This window comes from Typha angustifolia, chromosome 4 (assembly GCF_048772165.1).
Source record: "Typha angustifolia cultivar Huaian chromosome 4, ASM4877216v1, whole genome shotgun sequence".
NCBI classification, from domain to species: domain Eukaryota; kingdom Viridiplantae; phylum Streptophyta; class Magnoliopsida; order Poales; family Typhaceae; genus Typha; species Typha angustifolia.
In genome coordinates, this window is record NC_133242.1 from 6,827,404 (window position 1) to 6,835,399 (window position 7,996).

The 7,996-nt window shown below is 36.2% G+C and overlaps 1 long non-coding RNA gene across 1 annotated transcript; it reads left to right on the forward strand.

The window, feature by feature from the left end:
- The first annotated feature begins 604 nt into the window (after positions 1-604).
- Positions 605-3,116, forward strand: LOC140759659 (uncharacterized). Its single transcript, XR_012104255.1, has 3 exons — positions 605-706; positions 1,608-1,714; positions 2,858-3,116. It is a non-coding gene; the product is annotated as an uncharacterized lncRNA (long non-coding RNA).
- The last annotated feature ends 4,880 nt before the right edge of the window (positions 3,117-7,996 follow it).

Genomic DNA, 7,996 nt, shown 5'->3' on the forward strand with positions numbered 1-7,996 from the left:
CTTGGTATAGGGCCATAGGTGCCCTCAAGTGCAAGGGTGGTAAATTGGTGTAGCGCCTTTACAATTCATCGTGTTGTTGCCATGGTGCCTCCAGGATCGGTCCTCACCGGATCCTATCTTCCAGTAAGGGACGACCCTCTTGTCTTTGACAATGCTCACAAGGTGTAGGTCAACGATTTGGTTGGGCAGCAACCGGTGGTGGAGCCATAGAAGTCGTAGCCCTGGCTGGTTCTTCCTTGTTGTTCCTAGAAGAATGCCACCTTGATTAACTTCCCCACTATTGATATGCTCTAGGGTATGCCTTGGAAGATTTTGGTTCATGTCCACCAAGGTTGCCTTGATCTCTAGCATCGTTTGTGCCATGAGTGCCACTGTAACAACCCAATCCCCAAAAAAAAAAAAAAAAAAAATGCATGGGCATGACGTGGCCGGCCACAGTGTGACCGGCCTCGTGCCCATGCAGTGGGGCTGCGTGGGGGAGGTGCCACGCACCCCCCCCCTAGCGTCGCCGCAGCCAACCGGCAGCGGCCATCTGGCAGCGGCGGGCCCCAGCGCCGCCGCAGCCACCGCCAACCTCCCACCGCCTTCCCTCTCTCTCTTTAAATCTCTCTCTCTCTCTCTCTCTCTCTCTCTGGATGCTCTCTCTCTATCTCTCTCTCTCTCTCGCCGAGGCCGGTCGTCGCCGTCGCCACCTCCTCGAGCGCCGGTGAGCTCCTCTCTCTCTCTCTCCCTCTCTCTCTCTCTCTCTCTCTCTCTCTCTCTCTTTCTTGCCCGAGGGTGGGCTCATCGGAGCCGAGCCACCGGCGAGAGGCCGGCCGCTAGCTGGCCAGCAGCGGCCAGTGCCCTCCCCGTCGGCCCGGGTCCGCAACCTCCTCCCTCACCTCCTCTCTTTCTTCTCTTCCTCTTCTCTTCTTCTTCTTCTTCTTCTTCTTTCTTCTTTCTTTCTTTCTTTCTTTCTTTCTTTCTTTCTTTTTCTCCTTCTTCCTCAGCTCCTCTTTTCTCTTTCTGCACAGTGTTGGGCTCGGCCCAGCACTGTAGCAGACAGTGCTGGGCCGAGCCCAGCACTGATGGCAGTTGTAATTAATTAATTAATTAATTAGTTTATTTATGTTATTTATTTAAGTATTTTGCTTCTTAATTAATGCAAATAGATTATTTAGACATTAACTATTTTAATAATATTATATATCCTTCAATGTATTTTTATTAATGATAATTTTTATAATTAATGATTAATTAGGCATAAATATAGGTAATACTTATATTTATTTATTTACTTACTTATATGTATATTAGATTAATAGATAAATTTGTAAATTATAATTATTAGATTTATATTCTAATATTCTTATGATATACATTTTTAAGTAACTCTATTAATTTATTATACATTATTATTTTGTAGCAAATAAGATAATGACTACATAGTCCCTAATTAATCAAGATATAATTTAATTATAATTAGATTTTTATCTATATTTTATTTATAATTAAAATCTAGCCAATCATAAAAACAAGTAGAAATTCTAAAATCTAATAAATCATCAGATTTTACTCGAACGGATTATAATGGGATAAACAACTAACTTTATGTTAAACATTTTCAGATCCCGAACCCCCTTATTTGAGACCCCGTGGACCTTGCTAGCGATGAGTGTCACTCGGTTACCTGACGGACGTGAGAGATGCGTGGTTTGTATCTTCTGATCAGACGGTGAGTAGTCTTATCCCCTAGATCCCTTTCTCAAATTAGGATTTATTATATATTATGTACATGCATGTTTTGGCCTCCAGCATGATTATATGACTTTATATAGAGATGATTTCAGTCGAGCATATATTTTATCATGCATTTGATTAGACTAATCTGGGATATGAGTACATTAGTGATATATAGAGATGATTGGAGATGATTATGCTATTATGGTTTTATGTCGGGATGATCTCTATCATGAGTATGCATGTGATAGATTAGCATGAGTATGCATGTGTTAGATACATGGTTGGAGTTTGCATTACATCATTTTTCTCTCGGCTTCTTTACCACCTAAATTTCTGAGTTGTATGATCTGTTGTCGTACTGGATATATGCATATGATTTATCATGTATAGGAAATCATAAAAGTACATGTGTATGTGATGTGATGTGATGTGATGTGATGGCTGGAACGGTATCTGGTCCGGACTGGTACTGGACATACTCTTAGCGTATGGAAGAGTATGGTGATGGCTAATAGTTGTACTCTTAGCGTATGACAGGGTACAACTATCATTGATATACCCTTAGCGTATGGCAGGGTATGATTACTTTCTTCAGAGATACCCTTAGCGTATGGTAGGGTATGATTTATCTACAGAGATACTCTTAGCGTATGACAGGGTATGCTCTGAGCTTGTGACATGATGTGTATCGAGTTTGGGGCCGGGTACCGTAGTTCAGCATGGTGGATGATATTCAGAGTTGAGACGGATGATTGTGATAGTGAGAGATATGTGAATTATATCTGGCTCTGACATATATGATTATCTAGTAGTTGGCATGCATCATGCATCATCATTGTTGTGACTAGTATCATTGGATCATAATTGTTATACATGATATGGTGTTATATTCGGTGATGTTATATAATTTCGGTTGAGGATATAATATGGTCATTCATGAGAACTGATTTCATTCATATATATGTCATTGAGGATACATATATATATATATGTTCATACATGACATCATACTGTTTTCTGATTCATATTAACCAGTACATGATTTACTCTCTGTTTGGCATCACTGATTCGGGGTAAGGTCTATTCACTGAGCCTTTTGCTCATGACTCTCTTTATTTCTTTTCTAACCCCTCAGATCTGTGGTGCGTGATAGCGACCTGAGATATCTAGAGAATATATTTTAGAGTTATGATGAGGTGAGCTATTGATGCGAGACGGTATAGAAGATAGTTTAACCAGGCATTGAGTTGTATCGTTGTTTGTTATATTTGTACCTTATTGTATCAGACGATGATTTGTATAATACAGGTCGAATCATAGTGTACTCTTGTATCAGTTGTTTAGTTGTATCTTGATGGTTTGTTGTGGCCTGTGTGGGTCCTGCCAGATTATGTAGCGGTCTAGTGTATATTATTGTGGACTTTGATATTAATATGTTAACAGGTTTATTTGGTTAAGAGTATGATTTATTTGGTGATGGATTATATGATCATGGATATGTTAGCAGGTGTTATTTGATGATGTCATGAACGTATGTGCATAGGAGTGTATCTGTGCGTGACGGGCCCCGCCCGACCTGTCGCGTGCGCCACGCGTGCCGTGTGGGCGCATGGGCGTGCACGTGCTCGTGCCGGGCGGAGGCGTTACAGTTCAGGTGGTATCAGAGCCTAGGTTTAAGGATGATCTGGCAAACCATCAAGATAGTAGTTGTCGGTTTATTTTAGGGCTACTTTAGTAGTCAATCTCGATAAGTTTGATATTAATTGGTTGAGATAGGAATCTAGGTTGTGATGTTAAGATTATTAAGTTTTGATACTTGTCGATTTTGATAGAAATAATTTGTGATATTTGTATATTGATAATTTATCTGAGCGACTAATGAATAGGAAGATGTATTATTAAAATCATGCATTGATATTGATATTGAGGCATCATAGTCTGTGGAGCATAATATTAGATATATAGAGTTGTTCATATGTTATGATAAAGTGTAGAAATTTGTAAATATGTGGAGATATGTATTTTGTACAGAAGAATTATTATAAGTAGATTTGAAGTTATTCTGAGTAGATATAACATATTTTTGGATTTTTGATCTTTTATGGATATATTTGATATTAGGAGATTGATGTAAAGAGATATATGCGCAGAAAGACTATTTTGATCTTTGTGAGGGTTATAATTATGGATTGTGGATGGATGAGTAAGACGTATGATGATTTTATATAGTGGAAAAGAAATTATGTGTTGTGATATAACTGATTGTAGATTGTATATAGAAAATAATTTTCGAATGACTAGTATGATAAATTATGTTTGCAAGATACTTGTGTAGTAGGTATAACATTGTGATTGTATCAATAAGATGGGTGATTTAATAGGAATATGTGTTTTACAATATTGTTAGAGGATTAATGTCTTGTTTAAACCTTTGAGTTGATTACCAAATAGGGTAATGGGTATAGGAAATATGACATGGATACAGTGATTGGTTTGTGAGTGATGTCAGTAATTGAGAAGTAATGTATATCCTTCTAGATGACATGATAGTAGGTTTAGTTTAGAAGTTGCTGACTGTGTGAATTTGATTAGATAGAAAGAATGATAATGAAAGGAATTATATAAAGTGATGATAGTTACTAAAGTTGATAGTCTCAGGATATATCTTGTATGACAGTAAAAATATATTATGGTTATTAGTTTAGTTTTGAAAATTGATTTAGAGGATAAGAATGTTATAGCCTGAAGATCGTGTATGTTGGGTGATGAATTTTAATTACAAGTATACAGACTTATTTTATTATGATTATTAGGTGATATTAATGATGTTGTAGAAGGATGTTGATGATACTATACGATTAAATTGTGCAGTATATATAATGGACTTTGTATAGAGGATGTGATAGAATATTAAATTGAGATTTTTGAAGAAATATGAGGTTTAATTGATCTAATTAGGAATGAGATATGTTGGTATAGATGTTAAATTGAGATATTATGTGTTTTGACATGTTAGTTGTTTCGATGATACTAATTGGTGAGATAATTTGATAGCGTTATTCGTAGAGCCTATAGACTTGATTATTTGTTATGACTGAGAGATGATTTGGAAGTTGAACTAATTGCTTCATAGGACGATAATGAAAGGAATATAGTGGACTATGATATTTCATGTACAATGTATCGATGGATGTTTATTATACTGCTAGATGATAAACAGATAATGATGTATAGGAAAGTGATTATATTAGCAATTGTTTAACAATTGGCTTACATGCTCGATTATTACTAGAGGTTATTAAGCGAGCCTTTTTGAATGATTAGATTAATTTAATGATTGTAAAGACTTACAGGTTTACATTTAAGTCTTAAGATAAAGACATTTGATTAGAAGATAATGATTTCATGATTGGTTCTATTATAGTTTGTGGAAATTTGATCGTTTAATGAATTGCAAAGTTAAGGATGTGAGAATGTTGTTATCTATATTTTTGGATGTCTTCTAATCTATAGGAATCAGTTAGTGTCAGTTAGTTTATTAGCAGATCATAATAGCATTATGAATTCGGGAGGTTAATTTTAGTAACTTTAGTTCATTTATAATGATTTTATGGATTTGTTTAAGATGTGTTTATGTATTTTTAAAAGATCCAGTATGATGGATTAGTATATATTGGTGTGGCAATGGATTAGTATTATGAATTGAATATTATATCTGTCGAGATATTGAGGAGATTATTGGATCACTTAATAGAACTCCATGGATAGTCTTTGGATCGGAATATTGATATCATTAAGCGATATTTTGGTGGATATACTAGTAGTGATAGTAATTAAATAGATAATGATCAAACTTGAATTATGTGAATCGAGGAATGAATAGTTGGATATAGAAGTGATTGATAGAAAGATCATTATAAAGTTTATCATGTATGTTTCTTGAGATAGTTCGGATTTAACCTTTTAGATATTGCAGATTAAGAAAGAAGATAATGTGGAGAATTAGAAGAGGATATAAATTTCGGTTGAGGTTGCATTAGGATTTACATTGATAGGTTAGATTTGATGCACTGTATGTTATTCTGAAGAATGTATTATGAATACACGTTGATATTGTAGTCTTATATGGATAGGTATGATCTCTAATATTGATTTACCTAGTAATTTGTATAATAGTTTAAGCATATGAGCAGTGCACTTTAAATAAGAGAGTTTGTGCTATCGCCTAAATTTTATGAGGATATCGGATGATGCTGAGTATGTTTAGATTAGTGAGATTATTTATTTAGGAAGAGAAGCATGAGTTAAGTATTTCGGATGTTTTGAAATAACTTGTATTTATCGTTCTACTTGGTATTAGTGATTGTATTGAGGGATAATCCATTGTGTATGTTGATATCGGAATATATATTTAGCAGATTGGAGATAATTTACTTAAATAGGTTGTATTGTATAATCATAGGTGATTATGGCATTACGATGCGTATTGTGGTAGTTAGCGGGAAAAGTGATAAAATTGGGATAGCTTGAGGTATTTTGGAGTAGAATATGATTTACTTAATAGATGACAACACCTTTTTATATTGTAGAATGAATGTACGCTTCTTTGTAGACCAGTGGTATTATTGATGTTTATAGACATGGTATAATTACATGACTCACCTAGAAAAAAAAAAATTAATTTTGTATGGGAGTTACTTGGGGTTGTGGAATGTTAAGAGTTAGTGAGTAAGTTAGTAAATGAAGTATGAGTTATTGATTTGAAAAGTGAGATTGTGCAGTTGTTGATTTGATTAGAAGGTACTAGAACAAGATTTGTAGATTTTCTTACAATACTAGTGTGATTTAAATTTCGGGGTCGAAATTTTTATAAGGGGGGAAGGAAAATGTAACAACCCAATCCCAAAAAAAAAAAAATAATAAAAAAAAATGCACGGGCACGACGTGGCCGGCCACAGTGTGACCGGCCTCGTGCCCATGCAGTGGGGCTGCGTGGGGGAGGTGCCACGCACCCCCCCCCCCCTCACGTCGCCGCAGCCAACCGGCTGCGGCCATCTGGCAGCGACGGGCCCCAGCGCCGCCGCAGCCACCGCCAACCTCCCACCGCCTTCCCTCTCTCTCTTTAAATCTCTCTCTCTCTCTCTCTCTCTCTCTCTGGATGCTCTCTCTCTATCTCTCTCTCTCTCTCTCGCCGAGGCCGGTTGTCGCCGTCGCCACCTCCTCGAGCGCCGGTGAGCTCCTCTCTCTCTCTCTCTCTCTCTCTCTCTCTCTTGCTTGCCCGAGGGTGGGCTCGTCGGAGCTGAGCCACCGGCGAGAGGCCGGCCGCTGGCTGGCCAGCAGCGGCCGGTGCCCTCCCCGCCAGCCCGGGTCCGCAACCTCCTCCCTCACCTCCTCTCTTTCTTCTCTTCCTCTTCTCTTCCTCTTCTCTTCTTCTTCTTTCTTCTTTCTTTCTTTCTTTCTTTCTTTCTTTCTTTTTCTCTTTCTTCCTCAGCTCCTCTTTTCTCTTTCTGCACAGTGTTGGGCTCGGCCCAGCACTGTAGCAGACAGTGCTGGGCCGAGCCCAGCACTGATGGCAGTTGTAATTAATTTATTAATTAATTAGTTTATTTATGTTATTTATTTAAGTATTTTGCTTCTTAATTAATGCAAATAGATTATTTAGACATTAACTATTTTAATAATATTATATATCCTTCAATGTATTTTTATTAATGATAATTTTTATAATTAATGATTAATTAGGCATAAATATAGGTAATACTTATATTTATTTATTTACTTACTTATATGTATATTAGATTAATAGATAAATTTGTAAATTATAATTATTAGATTTATATTCTAATATTCTTATGATATACATTTTTAAGTAACTCTATTAATTTATTATACATTATTATTTTGTAGCAAATAAGATAATGACTACATAGTCCCTAATTAATCAAGATATAATTTAATTATAATTAGATTTTTATCTATATTTTATTTATAATTAAAATCTAGCCAATCATAAAAACAAGTAGAAATTCTAAAATCTAATAAATCATCATATTTTACTCGAACGGATTATAATGGGATAAACAACTAACTTTATGTTACTTAAACATTTTCAGATCCCGAACCCCCTTATTTGAGACCCCGTGGACCTTGCTAGTGATGAGTGTCACTCGGTTACCTGACGGACGTGAGAGATGCGTGGTTTGTATCTTCTGATCAGACGGTGGGTAGTCTTATCCCCTAGATCCCTTTCTCAAATTAGGATTTATTATATATT